At 41.5% G+C, this 27,538-nt stretch overlaps 1 protein-coding gene across 3 annotated transcripts in view; it reads right to left on the bottom strand.

Annotated features, from left to right (window-relative positions):
- Positions 1 to 27,538, bottom strand: part of LOC126248799 (protein FAM102A) — a 496,607-nt gene that overhangs the window by 379,445 nt on the left and 89,624 nt on the right. The window lies entirely within an intron of this gene.

The raw sequence follows: 27,538 nt of genomic DNA, 5'->3' as shown, positions 1-27,538 counted from the left end.
TCCTCAGTTGCCATTTCAATTATGCTTTATCGTCCACATAACGAAAAAATCCTTATGTAACGAGTTTTATTTGTGTCTACCGAACATATTCCCCTTACTTATATCAGGCGTCATCATCAGTAGTCTGCAACATAAAGAAAATTATTTGGCTCTGAGCACTATGGGACTCAACATCGTAGGTCATAAGTCCCCTAGAACTTAGAACTACTTAAACCTAACTAACCTAAGGACATCACACACACCCATGCCCGCGGCAGGATTCGAACCTGCGACCGTAGCAGTCCCGCGGTTCCGGACTGCAGCGCCAGAACCGCTAGACCACCGCGGCCGGCCATGAAAATTATTTAATTACACATATTTTGATATGAAGCTTTAGCGATTCTTGGCAGCTCACTTAAATTATCCGTCAGGTTGGTGCATCAGTTCGTAACGTTTTTGTTTTACATGTTGGTATTGATGTGTCGACAGAAGTGCCGACACCGTGTTTTTGAGGAGACCGATATGCACGCTATAAGCTCACGCAGGATGGCGTGAGGTCTGAAACAGGATACGTAATGAATGCTATAAAGAAAAGTACGTAGCTTCTGGAATACTTAACTTTAATCCATCATTTGTATACATCGTTCTTGATGAGACATGCTTCATACGATAACTATCAATTGCTATGGCGCCTTGCTAGGTCGTCGGCATTGACTTAGCTGAAGGCTATTCTATCTGCTCTGCAAATGAGCGAGGCTTCATCAGTGTGCATCGCTAGCTAAGTCGTCCGTACAACTGGGGCGAGTGCTAGTAAGTCTCTCGAGACCTGCCGTGTGGTGGCGCTCGGTCTGCGATCACTGACAGTGGCGACACGCGGGTCCGACATGTACTAATGGACCGCGGCCGATTTAAAGCTACCACCTAGCAAGTGTGGTGTCTGGCGGTGACACCACAGGTATTCCGGTTGTTTTGGGTTTATTTATCGACTGTCTTTATTTGTAGTTCACTGTTGCCATTTGAGTTTACGTATTGTCATTTGGAGTTCGTGAGTGAAGCTGTGGGAGCTAGAACACTGAATGCCAAGTTGAGAAATCTAAACATTTTTGACATATTCTTCTATTTGAGTTCAATAGAGGGGTGACGCAAGCGGCGGTTGCCCAAGACATTTTCGCCGTGTATGGAGATAATGCCATCGGACAGAGCATGCGGAAAAAAAAAAAAAAAAAAAAAGTTTTCTCGTTTTAAGGAGGATCGTTTTGAAGTTAGTGACACTTCACATTCAGGAAGATCTTCGAGGTTTGATAATCGTTTAAACACATTAATCCACAATAACCCGCGTCAGTGCACTCAACAACTGGCAAATGTGATGAACTGAGATCATTCCACCGTAGTGCTACATTTGCATGAAATGGGAAAGGTTCAAAAATCGAGTGTATGGGTACCGCATGCTCTAAGCCAAAATCATAAAAATAAGCGGGGAGCCCTGTGCTCGCTCGTCATCAACTGACTCGTGAACAACAACGACCATTGCTATCCTATATCGTTACTGGTGATGAGAAATGACGTTTTTATGCTAACCAAAGGAAAAGAAAGGAATGATTGAGTCGAAACAAAGCAGCAACTCGCTTTAGAAAGACCTGCACGCGTCCACAAAGATAATGCTATGCAGCGACTGTGTGGTGAACTACGAACTGCTTACCCGACGTGTAACCATGACTGCTGACATTTATTATCAACAACTGAAACTTCTTGCAGAGAGTGCAAGAACAACGATAAAGAATGTTCAAATGTGTGTGCGTTCCTAAGGGACCAAACTGCTGAAGTCATCTGTCCCTAGACTTACAAACTAAGTTATGGTAAGAACAACACACACACACACCCATGCCCGAGGGAGGACTAACTTCCGGCGGGAGGGGCCGCGCAATCCGTGACATGGCGACTCCGCACGGATTCACGACAACGACTGTCCGCCTTCTGTTAGACCGAAAACACTATCCAGCAGTTGTGTTAGGGAGTCTTTCCGCACCCACCTTCTTCACCTGACCTTGCGCCCTCAGATTTTCACCTTTTCCGCTCTCTATCGAACAACCTTCAAGGAACTTCCTTTCCGGTTGAAAATGCGCTCCGAACACGGTTCGACGAGTCTTCGCCTCAAAACTATGTGATTTCTGCAGTCGCGGAATCGAAAAGTTGCCCCAACGTCGTCAGACTGTTGCAAATACTGAAATAGAATAAACTATTGATGACAAAAGTCTGTTATGTGTATAGGTTACTAAACTTGTGGGAAACACTACGAACCTATGCACCAACCTAGTATATAAATACGTACTGTACATTGATTTTTATGTCTTTATCACGTATTCAAGCGGTTTTCTGTACACGCTAGATGCAAATAATGGTGGATTCTACACGACAGGTCACATTCAAACGTTCCTCTGCTCATAAACAATATTGTAGGATGCTGTATCCACTCCATATATGCAGAATATATAATAAAGGTAAATCACCACCACACTGGGATAAAAACATGAATGCCATTCTTGTGCCATAATAACAAAACGAGGGAATTCTCACTCTACAGGAAGGATATTTCATACAGAAGGCCATGAACAAAAATGTAAATATGCTAAATAACAAAAAAGCAACAGCAAGAGGACAATATTCTCATCAGTTCATAACTTATCTTTAAATGTGATCTATCATGTGAAAACTCGTACAATGTGCATCTAGAACATACACAACAACGTATGGATACACGAAAAGGGCATAAAATTTACGTAAAACTCAAAAACACGATCAGTAAATAGTACGGCAATTTGAATGAGCTGCCAAGTATCACTACAGGTCTTTCAAAATATGTATAATTCAATCATTTTCTTCATGTTATAGACCACTGATGATACATAGCTTGAACAGACGAAACATACTGGACACAAATAAAACATTCAGTTGCAAAAAACGGACATTTTCTTCTCTACCTGATAAAGCATAAATCAAAGAGCACCTAAAATTCTTAGGGGACAAAATTTTGGAAACGAAGCAGCGGTTTATAATTTTGGCAAGAATGGGAGAGGAAACAGACCAGACAGTGTGTTTGTAGAAACAACCATGCTCCTCTTTGTGATGATTTTGGGGAGAGGGGGGGGAGGGGGGAACAAATACTATAGGGGGGGGGAGGGGGGGAACAAATACTATCAGTATGTTAACACACTTTCACAGATTGAAAAAAAAAGTAAGTTCCTTCCTACCCCATCTCGCACTATGAAAGTCTTCAGCTACTGCGATCAGATTAAGAACGCTCCAAACTAGCGTAATTTTAAATAACGAAGAAATCTTTATGTTGCTGGGTGGATGTGCGCAACTGCAAAAATTCGTATTCGAAGGACCTGCAATACTAATTTCTGCCTTTTGTTCTATTACACGTTCAAGGAAGTACACAGATGACCGCAGAATGGTCTAACTGATTACTTCAGTCTTGGCTTATCAAATGATTTCAGTGGTAGAGTGCGCAGTAAACACGAAGTACCGCCTTTACTCCACAGAAAAGTCTTACTACTTACCTGTGTATATCTCTCCAGGCTTTTTTTACAGACTTTACTAGAAATGTTTTAATGTACTGGTTACAGCATGGAAGTACTCTTAAAGGCGTTTCCTCCGAACATTTCACCACCCGCATTCGAAGTTTACTGCTTTGAGACACGTAAATTTTCTGCTCGCGCCGTCTGTGTCCGTGAAATATTATTTTATTACTACTGAATCACTTGCACGAGACGTTTCGCAAATTGTGCTTGTCACCACGAGTTGTGATATGTGCCTACATTCTACGAATGTGTGCAGTGGTGGTTGCTTTTTTACTTTAGGATATTCTAAACGGTGTGTATGAACTTCCTGAGAACATACAGCAGGTTCTACATTCCACTTCTTTTTTATTTAATACATTAACATAGCGAAACAACAAGCCGATAAATACTTTTTGGAAGTTTCAGCCAGCCTTTGTAAGTACTCGATGTTTTTAGACGATATACGTCACATTATATTACAATTTAGCGTCTGAGAATCACATTCTGATTTCTGTAGAGAAACAGTAAAGATACATAAAAAACACACACCCCTATATGGGCTGGGTTGGCTTCCAAGTGACCTAAGTCACAAAAATTGAAAAATCGGCTACCACCACTTATCAGGCAGATCTTTGTATCCGGGAAGTCGCGTGGGTCCTAGTTCAATAGCTCGCTCACACTGAACGAAACTGTTAATCTCCTTGGCAATCGAGTGGTACACGTCCAAATGCTCATTGCTGCCAGATCTGCTATCACAGCGCGATGAAGAGTAAGTTTGTGGTTTATGAAATGCAACGTTCAGATTTTCTGACACAGACCTTCGAGATTGTGTCACGAAGAGGAAAAAAATGTTGCTGGAAATGAAAGCAACTGGCTGAAAATGTTTCGTGTCAAGTACGATAAAGCGTATGGAACATCTGTTTTTATAAATAAACCGTGAAGGTTGAATTGCAGGAGATTCATTTGAGAAAAGGTCGTGCTTCTCAAAACAGGCTGGGCGTCCGTCAATGAGCTTTGGTCCGCGTCGATTTCAAACAACTTCTCCTGTTGAAAAATGTCACATAAGCAAAGAAAAAGTATGCCGGACGTACTGAACTTTATAGCTTCTTTATTTCTTTCCAGCTTTGCGATGTGGCCGAGGCAACGTTGCAGTCACTAAGAATTCGATGAAACCGTTAAAGTAAGTAAATAATGACACGAAGATTTCATTTTGTGCTTTTCAATGTCATTTTTCTTAGTATGTCTTGATAATGAGCAGAAGTTGCGTTTTTTGAGTAGTTGTGCCTTTTATTTAAGCTCATTCCCCTTCCCCAATAACTTTAAGAAAATGGTTTTGAATCATTTAATTTTGAGGTAGTTAAAACCTTTCAACGAAAGATTTATACATTGTTGCAGAAAATTTACATTTACAAGTTATTGCCGTGCCATAATTTACTCTCGAAATATGTAATTATGAGCTACGAACTTCAGATTTGCTCCCCTGAGAAAGTCGAGTTTAGAACATACACCACTTGACAGCCAACCCCCCGTATCTGCAAGGCGGAACGCCAACACCCGACCTACGCTTTATGAAACAGAAAGGTTGAGCATATGATATGAAAGCAGGCCACACTTCACTTCCTGAGTAATTATCACGTAAGTAACACCGAGATGTCATCCATTTAGATACACCGAGCAGTAAGGCGTGCCCGTCAGCCCCAACGTTTCGCGTGATAGGTTGCAATTATCATTATGCAGGATGTAATCTCTCTCCGCGCCTACAGCTCAGTGTTTCCTTCGACCAAGTGCTCAGGATCAATACCTGTGAAAACCCTGATATGTACGGTCTGAAACGGGTAAAAAATTAGCTTGACGTTACGGTATCTTATTGCAATTACATCTACACGATTACTCTGCAAATCATAATTAAGTGCCTGGCAGAGGGTTCACCGAACCACCTACTTCTCTACCGTTCCACTCTCGAACGGCGCGCAGGAAAAACGAACATTTAAATCTTTCTGTGCGAGTTCTGATTTCTCTCATTTAATTATGATGATCATTTTTCCCCATGAAGGTGGGTACCAACACAATATATTCACACTCTGAAGAGACACTGGTGACAAATTCCATGAGAAGGTCCTTCCGCAGCGAAAAACGCCTTTGTTTTAATCACTTCCACTCCAATTCGTGTGTAATATCCGTGGCACACACTCCCCTATTTCGCGATTATACAAAAACGAGCTACAGTTCTTTGAACTTTTTCCATGTCCTCCGTCAATCCTATCTGATGCGGGTCCCACCCAGCACAGCAGTACTTTAGAAGAGGGCGGGAAAGCTTAGTATAAGCAGTCCGTCACATTTTCTAAGTGTTCTGTCAAATACTCGCAGTCTTTGGTTTGTTTTCCCCGTTACATTATCTATGTGATCGTTCCAGTTTGTAACGTAATTCTTAAGTATTTGGTTGAGTTTGCAGCCTTTAGATTTGCGTATTTTATACTGTAACCGAAATTTAGCAGATTCATTTTCGTACTCATGTGGATGACTTCAGACTTTTCATTATTTAGACTCAATTTCCACTTTGTGCACCATACTGATTTCTTTTCTAAATCATTTTGCAATTGATTTTATGTGATGACTTTGCAAGACGGTAAATGACAGCATCCTCTGCAAACAATCTACGAGGGCTGTCAGATTGTCTGCTAAATTGTTGATGTAGATAAACAGATATTCCTTCTGTTTTACTCTATGACTTTCCGATAGGATATCACGAATCCAGTCACACAACTGAGACGATACTCTAAAGCACGCAATTTAGAAGGTAAAAGACTTCTGGAAATTTAAAAATATAGAAACAATTTTACGTCTCCTGTCGGTAGCACTAATTACTTCGCAAGAATAAAGAGATAGTTGTGTTTCATAAGAACGATATTTTCTGAATCAGTGCTAACTATCTGTCAATAGGTAGTTTTCTTCGAGTTAATTCATAACGTGATCCTACTGCAAATCGACCTTAGTGATATGGGTCTGTCATTCTGCGGATTACTGAATTCAATTTTTTTTTTTTTCCGTTCGTAGTCATGTTCTCTCCCCTCAACAATTTCTAGAACAGCTTTTTATAGAAAACATTTCTTAATTTCGTCGCACACAAGTCAATAAGCTTTTGCGTAATCTCAGTTAAATGGTGCCAGACAGATTATATTTTTCTCGTTCTTGTTTTTCTTCGTTATTCATGCTCGTGATAGCTCTTCTACGTTCCTTACAATGGTACAGCGCGTCATCTAAAAGCAACGCAGGCGTCTGTTTCTGACGGCAGAAATTTAAGATTTACAGTTCACATTTAATGCTATTTGTTTTTCCTTTGCAAATTCTAATCTACTGCAACACTCGTCAAGCTAGTGAACTGCGTATCATACAGACACGATTATACGTATGTCGTTTCCTCTTCCCATACTACTCATAGTAGTTGAACGTGAGGAGGACTGCCTGTAAAACAGCTCCATCCTTGTGCGATGTGTGCTTGAGCTTGAGGGGAATAGGAGAAGGGAATAATACCTTCCCGTGTGTGGTGAATTGTAATAGCGCTGATCACCATTCAACCTGTTGATATACATCAAACTATTCTCGCTCAACAACAAAATAATGGTTCAAATGGCTCTGAGTACTATGGAACTTAACTTCTGACGTCATCAGTCCCCTAGAACTTAGAACTACTTAAACCTAACCAACCTAAGGACATCACACACATCCATGCCCGAGGCAGGATTCGAACCTGCGACCGTAGCAGTCGCGCGGTTCCAGACTGTAGCGCATAGAACCGCTCGGCCACACCGGCCGGCGCTCAACAACAATGACTACTCACTCGCAGCCGTTTAATAATGGTTGCCAACGCGAAACTGCTCAAGGTTTAAAATACTAAGTGACTAGCTATCACTGCAAACAGTCCCGAATTGGTAACTTTAATTAAGGCGTTTAAATCAAGTACTTTTCTGAAGATTTAATTTCATAGACAGCAATTGTTTAAATACAGAAAAAGAGGACGCATTATTTCTTCACAATACCTGAGTAACCTATTTTTCTGTTGAAACTTCCTGGTAGATTAAAATAATTGTGTGTCGGACCGAGACTTGAACTCGGGGCGCCTTTGCCTTTCGCGGGCAAGTGCTCTGCCGACTCAGCACGATTCACATCTAACGGTAGGTGACGAGGTACTGGAGGAAGTACAACTGTAAGAATGGGTGGTGAGTCGTGCAAGGGCAACTCAGTCTGTAGATCACTTGGTCGCGAAATGCAAAGGTCCCGAGTTCGAGTCTCGGTCCGGCACACAGTTTTCATCTGCCAGTAAGTTTGATATAAGCGCATACTACGCTGCAGAACGAAAATTTCATTCTGAAGTTTTCTGTTGTCCACAGTACCAGAAAAACCATTAAAGGTATCTTCTGCGTTTTTCAGTTACATTTATTTACGGAGCAATTTCACAAGGAATTTCTTAAATGTGGATGGAAAACTACACGACTTAAGTTATGTTAGCACAGTGCTAAAACTTACAATAAATACAGAAATTTAGTTGGATACGGAACACTAAGAATATCGATGTATAATATACACGGAAGTGTCTGAAATGACGCTCCCCAGGTTATATCACGGAGAAAATTTGTCTGGGCTGTATCACAGTACAAATTTCTTTAGAAAGTTATCAAAAGGGCCATGACCCGTAGCGGGAACATATAGCTCTCGCGAGAAATGCTCCACCAAAGACCACCACAATGTTTCTGTGGAGATTGCAACGAAGAATAGTGGTACTGGAAGAACTGAAACTGTGAAGTGGATCGTGAGTTTTATCTGGACGCTCAGCCGGTTCGCGAAGGTTAGGGTTCCTGGTCGCCCCATGAACCAAGGACCTTGCCGAAGCGGGGTGGCTTTTGCGTACCTCAACGATACACACAGCGTTCCGTAGGTGCAACTATAGCGGATGGGTATCTGTGGGGAGGCCAGAAAAACAAGTGGTTCCTGAAACGGGGCATTAGCCTTTTCAGTAGTTGCAGGGGCAACAGTCCTGATGGCCTCGTAACATTAGCCAATATGGCCTTGCTATGTTGGTACTGCGAACTGCTGGAAGCAAGGGGAAACTACATACTTTATATCTGGCGAGGACATGCAGCTCTACTATGTGGCTTAAGGGCATGCTTTTGGATGAAGTAGGTAAAATAGTTCCCCATTCGGACCTCTCAGAGGGGACTGCCGGGGAGGATATAGTCACCAGAGGGAACAAAACTGGCACTCTACGAGTAGGAGCATTGAATGCAAGAGCCCTTAATCGGGTAGGTAGGTTAGTGAATCCAAGCAAGGAAGTTGAGGGTGAAACTGTAGTGGGAATTCGTGAATTGCGGTGGCAGGAAGAATGACTACTCGTCAGGTCAGTACAGGGTTATCAACACTAAATCACACATGGGCAGTGCAGGGGCAGGCCTAATATTAACAAAATTGGAATGCGGGTAATCTGCTATAAGCAGTGTAATAAAAACGTTATCGTGGCCAATACAAACAAAAAGTTTCACCCACAACAGTCTATATGCCAGCTAGCTCCGCAAATGATTATGAGCTTCAACAAATGTATGACGAGATGAAGGAAACTATTGAAATAGTTGAGGGAGATAAAAATATATTTGTGATGGGATATTGGAATTCGATTGTAGGAAGAGGAAGGGAAAGAAAATACTAAGAGAATAGGGACTGGTGGAAAGATATGAAAGAGGAAGCCAACAGGTAGAACTTTACGCAGAGCTTCAGTTTAATTTTTAATTTAATCTATTCTATTATAAAATCATATCTTTATTTGAAAATAGCTTTTCATATAAGGTACTCAGAAAGGACATTAATAAAAACCCATGGATCACTAGAGCGATTACCGTATACAGTGAAAGGAAAAGGGAAAGGGAAATTCATCGCTTACCAAGAACAAGTAGCGATTCTGCAGTAGTTACACACTACTGAAACTACACAAAATTAGTAAGAAAAGTTATTAAAAATGAAGGAACATGCACATTATCCCAGAAAACAGTAAGTCCGACAGCAGGCTTAAGGCTACATGGCATGCAGTAAAATGAGAGGACAAGAAGCCACAGAACAGGATAACATCACTATTACTTTAAACAGAAGGGCTATAAATGATCAGTCACAGGTAGCAGATATGTATAATTATCATTTCTCAAATATTGTAGAACATATACGGATCAACAGTTAAAGAGAAAAAAGAAAGCAGTATGTTTAAAAGCAACTCGCATAAATTTCACTCACGCGTATATCTCACCCACTTCTACTGAAATTAAGTAAATTATGTGTTCTCTCAAAAACAGAAGCTCATGTGGATTTCATGGTATCTCCGACAGAGCAATAAAGACTTGTTGTCATACACTAAGTACTGTCGTTCCTGTCATACAAATGCAATCCATCACTAACTCTTTTGCAGAGAGACTGAAATATGCCACTGTTAACGAACACTATAAGAACGGTGATACGAGAGATGCCAGTAACTACAGACCTTTCCACTACTGACATTTCAAAATTTTTGGGGAGGTGATGTATTCTAGATTGGTATCCCAACTAAACAACAATATGATCCGCAGTAAATCAGTTTTCATTTCAAAAGAGTTGCTCAACTGAGAATGCCATTTACATAGTCACATCCAAAATTTTACAGGCATTTAATAACAAAACAGCATTCATTGGTATTTTCTGTGACCTGTCTAAGGCAATGGACTGGGTGAATCACAACATTCTGCTAGACACACTGATGTTTTATGGAATTGATGGTACAGCCAATCAATGGACGTCATACATAACCAAAAGAATGCAGAAAGTTACACTTAATAAGTCAACCAATGTAAGCACGGTAGATACTCCTGATTGGGGAGAAATCACTTATGGTGTTCCACAAGGCTCAATCTTAGGTCAAATAAATACAATATACGACAAGCAGAATCGGTTCTTTTTGCGGGTGACAAGTACTGTAACCAATCCAAATGTGCATATAGACACAGAAGAAATGGTAGATAACGTTCCTAACCGTATTATTGAGTGGTTTTCTGTCAATCACTCCGAATTTCAAAAAGACAAGATACGTTCAGTTCTGCACGTCTAGATGCAGTCAATCAATGGTAAGTGCAACACATGGGGAGGAAATAACTACGGTGAAAACTTCAACAGTTTCAGGTGTCCACATTGATGAGAAATTAAACCGGAAAAAATCAATATGAGGCTCTTAAAACAACTTATTTCAACCACATTTGCGCTTAGAATCATTGCGAATCTCGGGGAGGGACTAATCAGTAAACTGACATATTTTGTGTATTTTTTAATTAACAGTGTAATGTGTAATAATGTTTCGGATAACTCATCTTTGAGAAAGAGTGTTTATTGCTCAAAAACTTGCAACAACAATAATTTGTGAAGCTCACCCACAATCATCTGGTATACATCTCTTTAAGGAGTTCAGCATTTTGACTAATACCTCACAGTATACTTACTCCCTCATGAAGTTTGTTCTAAACAATCGACTTTATGTACATCACTGTTCCTTCTGCACTAATCACAATCCCAGAAGAAAAAATAACATTCATTGTTCCACATTATGGTTGTCTTCAGAAGAGCAACGGGTGAATAATGCTGCGACCAACATTTTTCATCCCTCGCCCAATGGTACAAATTTGAAAACAAACTGAAAAACTTTCTCAATGTCAACCTCTCCTATTCCGTATAAGAATTTCTATTTTTGTAATTTGTAGAAGACTGTGGCTATAAATTAGTAACTCACAACTTATTTTTTTAAAAAATTAATGGTCAGTATGTAACCATATTTAAATATGAATGGATGACGCCTTGCATACCATTATGATTCATGGAACATGAAACCAACCAACCAACCGAATTAAGAATCGTGAGAGAAGATTGTAAACGTAGAAGAGACCTGGGGACAAGAGGTTTCAGATTGATTATATAATGGTAAGGATGATTCCGGAACCGCACTTTAAACTGTAAGACATTTTCAGAGGCAGATGTAGAATCTGACCAGCGTTTATTGGTTATGAATTGCGAATTAAAACTGAAGAAATTCCAGAATGGTAGAAAATGGAAGAGACTGGACGTGGATTAATTGAAGGAAAGAGAGGTTGTTGAGGGTTCCAAAGGAAACGTTCCGTAACGTTTGACTGCGACAGGGGAAGGTATACAGGAGAAGACGAATGGGCAGCTTTCGGAGGTGAAAGAGGCAGCACGCCATAAAATGGGTAAAAAGACAAGACCTAGTAGAAATCCACTGATATCAAAGAATATGTTCAAGTTAATTGATGCAAGGAGAAAAAAAGCAAGTGAAACAGGCCAGAAGGGAATACAGATGTCTAAAAAACCATACTGACAAAGTGCAAAAGGGGTTCAAACGGCTCTGAGCACTATGGGACTCAACTGCTGAGGTCATTAGTCCCCTAGAACTTAGAACTAGTTAAACCTAACTAACCTAAGGAATCACAAACATCCATGCCCGAGGCAGGATTCGAACCTGCGACCGTAGCGGTCTTGCGGTTCCAGACTGCAGCGCCTTTAACCGCACGGCCACTTCGGCCGGCGCAAAAGGGGTAAACGGAATGGCTAGAGAATAAATTTATCGTTCAAATGGATCTGAGCACTATGGGACTTAACATCTGAGGTCATCAGTCCCTTAGAACTTAGAACTACTTAAACCTAACTAACTTAAGGACAACACACACATCCATGCCCGAGGCAGGATTCGAACCTGCGACCGTAGTGGTCGCGCGGTTCCAGACTGAAGCGCCTAGAACCGCTCGGCCACAAAGGTTTGATAAGTCACGGTTGCAAAATAATAACACGAAAATTTTACAGAAAAATGAAAAACTTGTAGAAGCCGACCTCGGTTCCCGGAGAAACACAGGAACACACGTGGCAATACTGACACAAAGACTTCTGTTAAAAGGTAGTTAAGGAAAGCGAAGCCCACTTTTAAAGCATTTATAGACTTACAGTAAGCTTTTGACAATGTTGCTTAGAACACGCTCTTTGAAATTCTGAAGGTATCAGATATAAAATGGCGAATGGTCTTGCGGCAATGGTAACACCAGTTCAGTCAGATCACCGAAGTTAAGCGACGTCGGACCTGGCTAGCTCTTAGTTGGGTGTCCGGTCTGCCGAGCGCAGTTTGTAAGCGGAGTGCGCTCAGTCCTTGTGAAGCAAACTGAGAAACTACTTGATTGAGAAGTAGTGGCTCCGGTCACGAAAACTGACGATTGCCGGGACAGCGGTGTGGTGGCCACACGCCCTCCATATCCGCATCCAGTGACAACTATATGTTGTCTTCAGAGACCCGTTCGGACCGAGTTTAGTGTAGTTTAGAGTTTTATCAGAGGTAAAATACAGAAAGCGAAAGGTTGTATACAACTAGGACAGAAACCACACTGCAATTTTAAGAGTCTGAGGCCATGACAGGGAAGCACGAGAAGGGGGTGAGACATGGTTGTAGTCTATCCCAGACGTTATCCAATCGATACTTTGAGCAAGCAGTGAATGAAACCCAGGAAAAACTTGAATGTTTGCTAATGACAAAGTAATTCTACCACAGACAGCAATGGACTTGAAACAACGGCTGAACGGAATGGACAGTGTCTTGAAAGAATGATATAACATGAGCGTTAACAGTAGCACAACAAGAGTAATGGAATGTTGTACAATTAAATCACACGATGCTGAGTGAATTACGTTAGGAAATGAGACAATAAAAGTAGTAGTGTAGTTTTACTGCAATAACTCATGATGGTCGAGGTATGAATTTGTTAACATCTAATATAAAATTAAGTGTTAAGAAGTCTTTTTCTGAAAATATGTCTGGAGTGTAGCCTTGTACGCAAGTGTAACAGGGACGATACGCAGTTTAGACATGATGGGACTAGAAGCTTTAGAAATGTGATGCTACAGATTAGATGAGTAGATTGCGTAACTAATGAGTAAATACATTTTGGGCAAAACTTGACTAAAAGAAGGGATCGGTTGACAGGACACATTCTGAAGCATCAAGGAATACTCAATTTTGGAAAGGAGGAACGTAAGTGAATTTGTGTGGGGTTGGGGGGGGGGGGCAGGGGTGAGAGGGGGGACTGTACTTGGAGACCTAAGCGTGAACACAGTAAATAGGTTCAAATGGATGTAGGTTACCGTAGATACTCAAGGATGACGAGCCTTGCACAGGTTAGACTAGCGTGGAGAGCTGCAGCAAACCAGTCTTCGGACTGAAGACCACAACAACAACGACGACGACGACGACGACGACGACGACGAGGTTCCAGGTAAGAGCCCAGTGTGACACTAAGTTTTAACCTGTCACGAAGTTTCACAATAGAGTTTGCTCCTCCGCAAAGTGATGTTTAGGGCTTTACGAAACGAGTCAGAACGTGGCGATTGCACACTATCACAAGAAAGTGAGAAAACCTAGTAATCTGGCTCTATACAGTGAATAAGGAGCCTTTACTCCACCTACACCAGCAAGCCGTCAATCGTGAAGTATTTATTGTATCTGTGGTATTTCAGGTATGTCGATCGCTATGTGTAATCTGATCAAACACGATACTCTGGGACTCGGTGTTCTTACGCTCGTATCGCAATACGTGACATTCCACTGTTAACCTGGCTGAATGGGCACCTCCCGAAAGCCAATAAATAAAAGAAGTCTAACACGATATAATGATGTGTATCTGCTTATGAAACACACACACACACACACACACACACACACCATTCAGAGTTAACAACCTAGCCTTGTTATGATTGCTTAGAAGACGGTTTTTAAGTTTATAGTCCACTGAAATAAGTGAATTAGTCCAGTACCTCCACACAACAATAAAGCACCAATTACACATGCACTTCTCGAGCTTTTCTATGCGAGTTGTTAAAAATCTTAGTTCTTCATTTAACCTTTAAGTACAGGGTGACAATTATTAACCTATATGAAAAAAAACGTAAACTGGTTAGAAACTACGGCGTGCACACACGTAAACGTCACTACAGATATTCGGATTTAGGTTGTGACATGTTCGATATGGCTGCCATGATTGGCGATGATGTGCCGCACACGAATAGTGAAATTCAGCGTGACCCGATGAAGTGTCTGAACATCGATGCAGCCGATGACATCCGGAATGGCTGTTTCCAGCTCAGCAATGGTTTTGGGGTTACTGCTGTACTTCTTGTCTTTAATATTCCCCACAAAAAGGAGTCGCATGTGTTCAGATCCGGAGAATACGGTGGCCAACCGTGGCCCATGCCAGTGGCCTCTTGGTTCCCCAGTCAGAATGCGGTCCCCGAAGTGCTCCTCCAGGGCTTCTAATATTCTCCTGCTTCGATGGGGTCGAGCTCCGTCTTTCATGAATATTGTCGAAATCAGGGTCACTTTGGATAATGGGGATGAAATCAGCTTCCAAAACCTTCACGTACCGTTCGGTAGCGAGCGTGCAATCAAGGAATATCGCACCGATTATTCCGTGACTGGACATTGCACACCACAGTGTCACCCGTTGAGGATGAAGAGACTTCTCGATAGCGGAATGCGGGTTCTGAGTCCCTCAATTGCGACAATTTTGCTTACTGACGAACCCATCCGAATGAAAGTGGGCTTCGTCACATGCATGCGCAAACTAATTGCCATAATCCCCGCGGTCAACGGTGCAGTTTGAACGTCCTAACGCAAAACGTTCAGAAATTGTGGCGATTTTTTTTCATGTAGTTCAATAATTTTCACCCAGTATTAATGGTCCCGCCTTTTTCTGTGACATACGGCATTTCAGAAACAGGGGAAATTTACCGTTTAAGTAGTTTAGACAAGTGGTTTCCAATCTTCCTTAAACCATTATTACCCCTGAGTGCAATCAGACATTAGCTAGTAACCCCCCCCCCCCCCAAAAAAAAAAAAAAAAAAAAAAACAACAACAAAACACACACACACACACACACACACACACATTATCAGTAATTTTAGAAACACTGCAAACCCATTTACAACCAAACAAGTTCAGATGCGTGCACTATACTGACTGTAAATCAGTTGATGAAATGGTTTAAATTGGACGACTTCGGAATCTTAATGCATCGTGTCTAACCAGTCTAATAATATTATTATTATATTATTATTGTGCACAGCCTTATGTAGTTACTGCTGTGTCGAGCTGTCAATTAATTCGTTTATCTGTTTCGAAATGAGTAATGAAGCAATTTCTGGATTACTGCAGGTACTATCTACAATTTGGAGAAGACATATTTAGCATTTTTTAAGCCTATGTCTCACTTTTATCATCAGTGATGTACGAGACAAAGCACAACATGTGTGTGTAATGGGTGACTACGTGAGGAACCCGCTACCTATATTTGATTAATGCTACTATCTGAGAAAAAGTAATTGATAGCTTATATAATAGAGTCTTACAAAATTGTGATAATGGTAATGATCTTTTGAAAACAACTTAGTTTCGTGACTGAAACAGAACCGAATTATATTGTTTTTACTCCTCAGAAAATTTCATTTTATCCCTCAGGGTGTAATTTGTGTCACGTTGAGAACCATTGGTATAGACTGTGAAAGCAAGCATGCCGATGATGGTTGTACAGTACGTATGGACTCTTCAGAAAGGAAGTCACACATGTCGTCCCTTACTAGACGATTGTGTAACAAGAGTGGTGCATTGTCAGAAGAGCGCACATGTACCACGTTTACTGTCGATACAATTCTGTTATGCTACGAATAACAATTGCATCACAGTATGCGGCTGAAATGGCTCGGTAACTGGAAACCTACTTTAAAGATGAAGTACTCGAGACAGTAAGATCCTTGAGGGCAAAACTTGTAATCTGCAGACAGACTATGTCGGTTTGCAATGTCGCGTCCAGCCGTACTGAAATGGTGCCAACGATTTGACCGAAGCCGCACGGATGTGGCTGATGCTGATCGGGCAGGAAGCTGGCAGAAGATCGCGGGAGAAAAGGTTTTCCGATGATGAAGACGAGCCGGCCGCTGTGACCGAGCGGTTCTAGGCGCTTCAGTCCGAAACCATGCTGCTGCTGCTGCTGCTGCTGCTGCTGCGGTCGCAGGTTCGAATCCTGCCTCGGGCATGGATGTGTGAGATCTCCTTAGGTTAGTTAGGTTTAAGTAGTTCTAAGTCATCCTCCCGAAATTCCTTCACAAAAGAAGACGAAGTAAATATTCCAGAATTCGAATCGAGAACAGCTGCCAACATGAGTAACGAAGAAGTAAATATCCTCGGAGTAGTGAAGCAACTTAAATTACTTAATAAAAGTAAGTCTTCTGGTCCAGACTGTATACCAGTTAGGTTTCTTTCGCAGTATGATGACGCATCAGCTCCATATTTAACAATCATTTACAACCGTTCGCTCGACGAAAGATCCGTACCCAAAGACTGGAAAGTTGCACAGGTCACACCAATATTAAAGAAAGGTAGTAGGAGTAATCCACTAAATTACAGGCCCGTATCATTAACGTCGATATGCAACAGGATTTTGGAACATATATTGTGTTCGAACATTATGAATTACCTCGAAGAAAACGGTCTATTGACACAGAGTCAACATGGGTTTAGAAAACATCGTTCGTGTGAAACAACTAGCTATTTATTCACATGAAGTGCTGAGTGCTATTGACAAGAGATTTCAGATCGATTCCCTATTTCTGGATTTCCGGAAGGCTTTTGACACTGTACCACACACGCGGCTCGTAGTGAAATTGCGTGCTTATGGAATATCGTCTCAGTTATGTGACTGGATTTTTGATTTCCTGTCAGAGAGGTCACAGTTCGTAGTAATTGATGGAAAGTCATCGAGTAAAACAGAAGTGATTTCTGGAATTCCCCGAGGTAGTGTTAAACGCCCTTTGCTGTTCCTTATATATATAAACGAATTGGGAGACAATCTGAGCAACCGTCTTCCGTTGTTTGCAGATGACGCTGTCGTTTATCGACCAATGAAGTCATCAGAAAATCAAAACAAACTGCAAAACGATTTAGGAAAGGTATCTGAATGGTGCAAAAAGTGGCAGCTGTGACCCTAAATAACAAAAAGTGAGAGATCATCCACATGAGTGCTAAAAGGAACTCAAAATTCGGTTACACGATAAATCAGTCTAATCTAAAAGCCGTAAATTCAACAAAATACCTAGGTATTACAATTACGAACAATTTAAGTTTTAAGGAACACACAGAAAATGTTGTGGGGAAGGCTCACCAAGGACTGCGTTTTATTGGCAGGACACTCAGAAAATGTAATAGACCTACTAAGGAGATTGCCTACACTACGCTTGTCCGTTTTTTTTAAGAATACAGCTGCGCGGTGTGGGATCCTTACCAGATAGGACTGACCGAGTACATCGAGAAAGTTCAAAGAAAGGCAGCACGTTTTGTATTATCGCGAAATATGGGAGAGGGTGTCATAGAAATGATACAGGATTTGGGATGGACATCATTAAAAGAAAGGCGTTTTTCGTTGCGATGGAATCTTCTCACGAAATTCCAATCACCAACTTTCTCCTCCGAATGCGAAAATATTTTGTTGGCACCGACCTACATAGGGAGGAACGATCACCACGATAAAATAAGTGAAATCAGAGCTCGTACGGGAAGATATAGCTGTTCATTGTTTCCGCGGGCTATACGAGATTGGAATAATAGAGAATTGTGAAGGTGGTTCGATGAACCCTCTGCCTGGCACTTAAGTGTGATTTGCAGAGTATCCATGTAGATGCAGATATAGTGGATTGATGACCTAAGATGTTAAGTCCCATAGTGCTTCAAGCCGTTTCAACCATTTTTTGATTTGATGATGAAGACGTTAACGCAGCGGTTCTCTAATGACCCGGTGGAAAAGGAGTGCATTGCTCTTGACGTGGAATAGAACGACTGACAGCGTTACGGCTGTTATTTACAGATAACTAACTTGGTGATTAAGTCGCAGCGTCGTGGATCTGAGTCACTTTGTCGTGTGGTGCAACATTCAGTAGAAGTTACTTGGGCTCCCACAATAATGTGTAACTAATTTTTTGAGGTACACTCGTAATAATAAATCCCTAGACAAAGAAACAGTGCAAACAGACACTTTTGAATGTGTGGCGAGCGGGATGACGCTATAACGGCCAGCATGACGCAATCTCCGTGAGTGGTCTCTGGCAGTCCAGTACTGGGCTGCGGCGTTTACACAACACAACCCGTTTACATCCGACGTATCATCGAATGCAGAATTTTTAGGAGAGGTTGTATCTTATGTATTTTAGCATGCGAGGATACCCAAAGTAGTAAAAAAAATACTATACTGCGGTATCTAGTAGAACAATTTTAAGTACAAAGAGAAGGCTAGAAATTCTGAGAAGTGTGAACAGCTTACTGGTTACGTGAAATTAAGGACACACGAAAAACCAGAAAAACGTGTCTGAGTGTGGTCTAATGACAGCAATGTAATTATTATTTTACGTTACGACGTGTTATGTAATCTAAGGTTAAGGGAGTTCTGAACTGTGTTAATTGTAATGAAAGAGGCTCGGAAGAGATCAAATATAAGGTGATGAATATCGAAGTGTTATTTGTTCGTTTACAAATGATTAATTGTATGATATGTGGAAGCCTCATGAACACAGCTTTGTGGGATAAACATTGTATCATGTGTACACTTACTGAAATGAAATTTTTATGAGTGTACGAGTTATCATGGATGTATTCATCAACAGTTAATTTCGAAACTACAACCAACAGCATTACAGTAAGAACAATGATGTCTTCGATGATAAAACGAGGTTTCACGAGGACTAACGATACAGACACATCCGGGTGGCATTTGGAGAAGCAAACTGTGATCTCATGTGCCTTACAGTGCTGCCAGTGAGTGCGGCGTTCTGCTGTGAAACAATTACAAGCCCGTAAGCTTGTAATTCTTTGTTGTTAATTTAAAGAGTAAAAGAGTTACTAGTAAGTTATAAGATACTGCAAATACAGATTCAGTGGTGTCTGATAAAAGAATCTGCTGATACAACACGTTGTCAACAGTATCAAGGCTCATATAACAAACATTTGTGATGTATTTCGTGTAGGCCGCAAAGTAAACGTCACCAAAAGCTTGCAGTAGACGTTAATGAAAGGAATGGACCAATATTTAGATGGCAGGAACTGAAAGCAACAAATACACAATAATCACGTGATGTAAAAGACCTGCAACTAAAGGAAACTGGAGGAAGGTTCTTTGAATCTTAACCTAATGGAACACGCAGTTGTACAGAAAAAAGTTATAGAAGATGGCAACGCTTCCTTTAAAATATGACTAAGAAATTACGGTAAATTTTGTGTAACATAAAAATTATAGGTGAGAGTCTACAAAACTACAGATAATTAACCCACTTGTACGAAATACGAAGAACTGAAGCCAGTAAGTGTAGGAGGCGACACGTTTACCGCGTAGCTACTGAAAAAAATTCAAGAATAAAAGTGACTACTGGTAGAATAGAACAGAGATTCCCGCAACCAAACCACACGAAAGTACGCAAGAACAGGGCTGTATTCATTCTCTAATGGTTTCAAAGACGTTTCTCGGTAGCAAACAGTACGGTAATAAATACCCAGCACTTACAAACGAGCACCAGTCCACGTATCAATAGTTCCAGCAGCTCTCATTCTTTACAGTTGAGAGAATTTACGAATTTTCGGCGACGATAACAGCTTCGTTTTACCAATGAACACACCACAAATCTCATTTAGTGTACGTAACAGATCCGTCAGATTTTGGCCTTTCCTATACAGAAAATTTAATCACGAATATGCCCTACCAGAATCACAACATAGAGCCACTCCTATTAATGCATGAATGATACCTGTGACACTTTGCGATTAGGCCCGATGAAAGATACTTTAACTACTACTCAAAGGTCGCTCAAGACTGCGACTGAGCGCAACAAACGTCAGTGCCGATCGTAGGTGCTGATGCTAGACGTCTAGAGCAAACACGCAGTCACAGCATTCGCGCACGTCGCCCAGACGCGTACTCTGCCGACCCCCACTCGCAGCACAGGACGCCCCGATGCAGCTGACAGACGTATCATCGCCTGGTAAATGAAATGCACTTAAACTTTAAACACTCCAGTCATAATCCGCCTGTCAATGTTCCGTTTGTCTCAGATTGAACATAACTAAAACCTACGAAAAATAGCCCTCAAGATTTTCTACATCTACATCCATACTCCACAAGCCACCTAACAGTGTGTGGCGGAGGGTACCTTGAGTACCTCTTTCGGTTCTCCCTTCTATCCAGTCTCGTATTGTTCGTGGAAAGAAAGATTGTCGGTATGCCTCTGTGTGGGCTCTAATCTCTCTGACTTTTACCTCATGGTCTCTTCGCGAGATATACGTAGGAGGGAGCAATATACTGCTTGACTCCTCGGTGAAGGTATGTTCACGAAACTTTAACAAAAGCCCGTACCGAGCTACTGAGCGTCTCTCCTGCAGAGTCTTCCACTGGAGTTTATCTATCATCTCCATAACGCTTTCGCGATTACTAAATGATCCTGTAACGAAGTGCGCTGCTCTCCGTTGGATCTTCTCTATCTCTTCTATCAACCCTATCTGGTACGTATCCCACACTGCTGAGCAGTATTCAAGCAGTGGGCGAACAAGCGTACTGCAACCTACTTCCTTTGTTTTCGGATTGCATTTCCTTAGGATTCTTCCAATGAATCTCAGTCTGGCATCTGCTTTACCGACGATCAACTTTAAATAATCATTCCATTTTAAATCACTCCTAATGCCTACTCCCAGATAATTTATGGAATTAACTGCTTCCAGTTGCTGATCTGCTATATTGTAGCTAAATGATAAAACATCTTTCTTTCTATGTATTCGCAGCACATTACACTTGTCTACATTGATATTCAGTTGCCATTCCCTGCACCATGCGTCAATTCGCTGCAGATCCTACTGCATTTCAGTACAATTTTACATTGTTATAACCTCTCGATATACCACAGCATCATCCGCAAAAAGCCTCAGTGAACTTCCGATGTTGTCCACAAGGTCATTTATATATATTGTAAATAGCAACGGTCCTACGACACTCCCCGTGGCACACCTGAAATCACACTTACTTCGGCAGACTTCTCTCCACTGAGAATGACATGCTGCGTTCTTTTATCTAGGAACTCTTCAATCCAATCGCACAACTGGTCTGATAGTCCATATGGTCTTTCTTTGTTCATTAAACGACTGTGGGGAACTGCATCAAACGCCTTGCGGAAGTCAAGAAACACAGCATCTACCTAGGAACCCGTGTCTATGGCCCTGTAAGTCTCGTGGACGAATAGCGCGAGCTGGGTTTTACACGATCGTCTTTTTCGAAACCCATGCTGATTCCTACAGAGTAGATTTCTAGTCTCCAGGAAAGTCATTATACTCTAACATAATACGTGTTCCAAAATTTTACAACTTATCGACGTTAGAGATATAGGTCTATAGTTCTGCACATCTGTTCGACGTCCCTTCTTGAAAACGGGAATGACCTGTGCCCTTTTCCAATTATTTGGAACGCTACGCTCTTCTAGAGACCTACGGTACACCGCTGCATTCATTTAATAGATACATTATTCTCTCTTTACTATAAGCATAATGATGGAAAGATCTTTCGTAATTGTGTTTTGTAAAGAGCAAACCATGATCAAAACAGGATATTTTATGCAAATAAAACAATTATGTACACTATAATTTGTTTCATTTGCAAAAAATAAATTAACAACAATTATAACAGTTATACACTCTTCACGTAACTCCGCGATCACCGGTTGCAAGCCTGGACCCTCATCTTGCAAGTGATGAGGAAGAAGGAGCGAGAGAAGTTTCATCTTGTTAAAAAACCAGGGTTCATCCGGATCCGCATGGTAGTAACCTGCCATAGGGCCCACTGTCAGCGTTATGGTGAAGACCTCAATGGCTCCTGCGGCGCGGACACACTTCGCTAGGGCGTCCATGGCAGAAGAGGCAAACCTGTAGCGTCTCTACTCCACAGGAGTGGCTACAAAAGGCACCTGACTCCTTGTTAGACGCGGCCTAATTTAAACAGTGTAAGGCAACGGGAAACCACCACTGTCATCTTCCCAAGATAACCTACGGCTTTACTGAATCTCAAAATTAGATTCCGGAGTTAGTCCCCCAGTCTGATCTCCGGCGGGGCGTGCGAGAAGGGTGGGGTGGGGATGGGGGATAGGGTTTAGAGGAGCCTCGAAATGCACGGATCAATCTGTATTACCTTTGCGAATCGTTAAAAGGATACCAACCTGGAATACGCGAGGTCTCTTCAAGACACAAAAGCTTGCTGCTGTGGAGAGAGAAATGGATCTTCATGATCTAGATGTACTTGGACATAGCGAGACACACTGGAAAGAATATGTCGACTTCTCAAGCAAAGAATATAGCGTATTTTTTTTTATGTGAGAAGAAGTGGCGTCGCTATAGTGATTCCTATCTAATACCGTGTGGGAAACTGGTGAATGCCCAAAAGACTGGACTACATCTATTCTAATCCCTCTTCAGAAAAAAGGATCAGGTAGGGATTGCTCCAATTATAGGACTATAACATTAATATCACATGATAGTAAAGTAGTTCTGTACATGATGAATCAACACCTAAAGAAATCCCTGCAACCCCAGATTTCTGCAGAGTAAGCAGGTAAAGATACTCGAGAGGCAGTCTTGAATCTGAAATAGATAACTGAAAAATGACATGAGTTCAGTGTCCCGGCCTTCATTTGTTTCCTAGATTATAAAAATGCCTTTGATTGTACCATGTGGGACAACTCTGTGGCATGTGCTGAATGATATGGTGGTTCCAAAACACCTATTATCATTGGTTGGTTGGCTCTGAGCACTATGGGACTTAACATCTATGATCGCCAGTCCCGTAGAAATTAGAACTACTTAAACCTAACTAACCTAAGGACATCACACAACACCCAGTCATCACGAGGCAGAGAAAATCCCTGACCCCGCCGGGAATCGAACCCGGGAACCCGGGCGCGGGAAGCGAGAACGCAACCGCACGACCACCTATTATCATTATTCAAAGGTCTAAAACAGTCATATTGCAACCATGAAGGTGGATGGTGAATGGTGAATACTCTGAGTTTTTCGATATGACAAATGAAATCATACAAGGTTGAACACTTTCACCACAGCTCTGTAACATCTATGCAGATTATGTCATCAGGGGAGCAATGGATGATACTAATGGTGGAATTTCGATTGGCGGCAAGAAAATCAACAATCTACCCTTACCCTCATTATAGAAAGTGAGGAGGAACTTATGGATCTGGTCTACAGAGTGAGAACTATCAGTTTAATTTCCGGTCGAGATAAACATCGAAAAAACGAACTAGTGGTTATTATTGGCCACGATTTAGATCAAATTCAACTTACAGGATGCTTAAACGATTTGGAGCTAGTGAATGACTGTGGATATCGAAGACCTCTGATCAATGGCACAGGAAAGTGTTAAACAAATCGAAGAAACGTCCTTGGCCGAGCTGCAATGAGGAGGCCAGAATCAAGTATTCTTGCGGTCCGTGGTTCTCAGCCCTATTGTATAGCAATACGCATCTAGCACCTGACAGTCGAATCCAAAAACTTTAACTAGCGTTACGAGTTTAGTCTTCCTGCTTACTAACACACAAAAACACTTACAGAGACGGTAATATTTTAAGAGGTGCTTAATTTTAATTGACGTTCACAAGTTCGATCGCGAGCTAAGTGAAGTTCGTCAGTAGCGCAGCCACTGTGGGGTTAGAGCAGTAGTAGTGAAAGTTTCTTGTTCAAGAACCAATACTGACATTTCGGGGCGGCATCTCAGGACGGATATGTTCCGATCTTATTAACGGGTAACCTATATAAATTAGTAAGTTACGAGGCCCCTATAAACGAGCTACCAAGATGTTTGGAGGGCTGACACGTGAGTTTCAGATTATCTGCGAATCCAGTAAGGCTGGCAACTGATGGGTTATACATGGGGATCGTATCCACCTGTACCCCATCGAAACAGCCTGAAGATGACGCAATGAAGGGTCGAAACTGGTAGCGACAAAATAAAATAAAATCATAAGGTGGATTCTGACCACAATCTATTGGTTATGAACTGCAGATTGAAACTGAAGAAACTGCAAAAAGGTGGGAATTTAAGGAGATGGGACCTGGATAAACTGAAAGAACCAGAGGTTGTAGAGAGTTTCAGGGAGAGCATAAGGGAACAATTGACAGGAATGGGGGAAAGAAATACAGTAGAAGAAGAATGGGTAGCTCTGAGGGATGAAGTAGTGAAGGCAGCAGAGGATCAAGTAGGTAAAAAGACGAGGGCTAATAGAAATCCTTGGGTAACAGAAGAAATATTGAATTTAATTGATGAAAGGAGAAAATATAAAAATTCAGTAAATGAAGCAGGCAAAAAGGAATACAAACGTCTCAAAAATGAGATCGACAGGAAGTGCAAAATGGCTAAGCAGGGATGGCTAGAGGACAAATGTAAGGATGTAGAGGCTTGTCTCACTAGGGGTAAGACAGATACTGCCTACAGGAAAATTAAAGAGACCTTTGGAGAGAAGAGAACCACTTGTATGAATATAAAGAGCTCAGATGGCAACCCAGTTCTAAGCAAAGAAGGGAAGGCAGAAAGGTGGAAGGAATATATAGAGGGTTTATACAAGGGCGATGTACTTGAGGACAATATTATGGAAATGGAAGAGGATGTAGATGAAGATGAAATGGGAGATAAGATACTGCGTGAAGAGTTTGACAGAGCACTGAAAGACCTGAGTCGAAACAAGGCCCCGGGAGTAGACAACATTCCACTGGAACTACTGATGGCCTTGGGAGAGCCAGTCATGACAAAACTCTACCATCTGGTGAGCAAGATCTATGAGACAGGCGAAATACCCACAGACTTCAAGAAGAATATAATAATTCCAATACCAAAGAAAGCAGGTGCTGACAGATGTGAAAATTACCGAACTATCAGATTAATAACTCACAGCTGCAAAATACTAACGCGAATTCTTTACAGACGAATGGAAAAACTGGTAGAAGCGGACCTCGGGGAAGATCAGTTTGGATTCCGTACAAATGTTGGAACACGTGAGGCAATACTAACCTTACGACTTATCTTAGAATAAAGGTTAAGAAAAGGCAAACCTACGTTTCTAGCATTTGTAGACTTAGAGAAAGCTTTTGACAACGTTAACTGGAATACTCTCTTTCAAATTCTGAAGGTGGCAGGGGTAAAATACAGGGAGCGAAAGGCTATTTACAATTTGTACAGAAACCAGATGGCAGTTATAAGAGTCGAGGGACATCAAAGGGAAGCAGTGGTTGGGAAAGGAGTGAGACAGGGTTGTAGCCTCTCCCCGATGTTATTCAATCTGTATATCGAGCAAGCAGTAAAGGAAACAAAAGAAAAATTCGGAGTAGGTATTAAAATTCATGAAGAAGAAGTAAAAACTTTGAGGTTCGCCGATGACATTGTAATTCTGTCAGAGACAGCAAAGGACTTGGAAGAGCAGTTGAACGGAATGGACAGTGTCTTGAAAGGAGGATATAAGATGAACATCAACAAAAGCAAAACGAGGATAATGGAATGTAGTCGAATTAAATCGGGTGATGCTGAGGGGATTAGATTAGGAAATGAGATACTTGAAGTAGTAAAGGAGTTTTGCTATTTAGGGAGTAAAATAACTGATGATGGTCGAAGTAGAGAGGATATAAAATGTAGACTGGCAATGGCAAGGAAATCATTTCTGAAGAAGAGAAATTTGTTAACATCGAGTATAGATTTAAGTGTCAGGAAGTCGTTTCTGAAAGTATTTGTATGGAGTGTAGCCATGTATGGAAGTGAAACATGGACGATAACTAGTATGGACAAGAAGAGAATAGAAGCTTTCGAAATGTGGTGCTACAGAAGAATGCTGAAGATAAGGTGGGTAGATCACGTAACTAATGAGGAGGTATTGAATAGGATTGGGGAGAAGAGAAGTTTGTGGCACAACTTGACTAGAAGAAGGGATCGGTTGGTAGGACATGTTTTGAGGCATCAAGGGATCACAAATTTAGCATTGGAGGGCAGCGTGGAGGGTAAAAATCGTAGAGGGAGACCAAGAGATGCATACACTAAGCAGATTCAGAAGGATGTAGGTTGCAGTAGGTACTGGGAGATGAAGAAGCTTGCACAGGATAGAGTAGCATGGAGAGCTGCATCAAACCAGTCTCAGGACTGAAGACCACAACAACAACAAGGACGGCTGTAGGTGTTTTTATTTTTTGTCAAGATAGTAAACGGCCGTCGTCCCAGAGACGTCCCGCTAAAAGGATGGACATAAAAAAAATATTATTTTTCGTTGCCAAAATCGGCTTTTCGAATGGTTAGTCCGGATTGGTAAAGTTGTGAACAATGTTTGGATGAATTTGGTCGATGATTTCGTTTTCAGCAGTGGCCATGTTGCAGAAATCACTGGTCAATTTAATGAGGCCGGTCGTCTGGTCAATGGGATATGTGCCTTCGCGTATTTGTACACGTGGTTGAGCAAAATGTGCTGTTTCGTCTTTCGATAGTTCAACTCTCAAACTTCTTGTTTGTTCCAGAACTTGTGTGTGTGGCCAGAGATGTGATTTTTTTGAAGCATGAATTTATCTCGTCTACTGGTGTTGACTTGGGGACAACTGGAAGTGTTTGTCGAAAATATCCTGTGAATTGTGTAGCAATTCTTGGTTCTTCAATCCGTTCTTCTTCGGTTTCTATCCTCCTCATGGTGCTCATTATCATGCTTCGTGCTCTTCGTCTTTTTCATGTCTTCGCTGTTCCAAAACATTTCACAACATTCGAGTGTGTTCTGTGACGTTCCGGGATGTAGTCAAACATTCTAGAATCTTTCCGAATGTTCAAGAAATTTCTAGAAGACCGAA

The sequence above is a fragment of the Schistocerca nitens genome, chromosome 3, assembly GCF_023898315.1.
Source record: "Schistocerca nitens isolate TAMUIC-IGC-003100 chromosome 3, iqSchNite1.1, whole genome shotgun sequence".
Classification (NCBI taxonomy): domain Eukaryota; kingdom Metazoa; phylum Arthropoda; class Insecta; order Orthoptera; family Acrididae; genus Schistocerca; species Schistocerca nitens.
The sequence above is the reverse complement of the archived record's forward strand: the minus strand, read 5'-3'. Positions and strand labels throughout refer to the sequence as shown.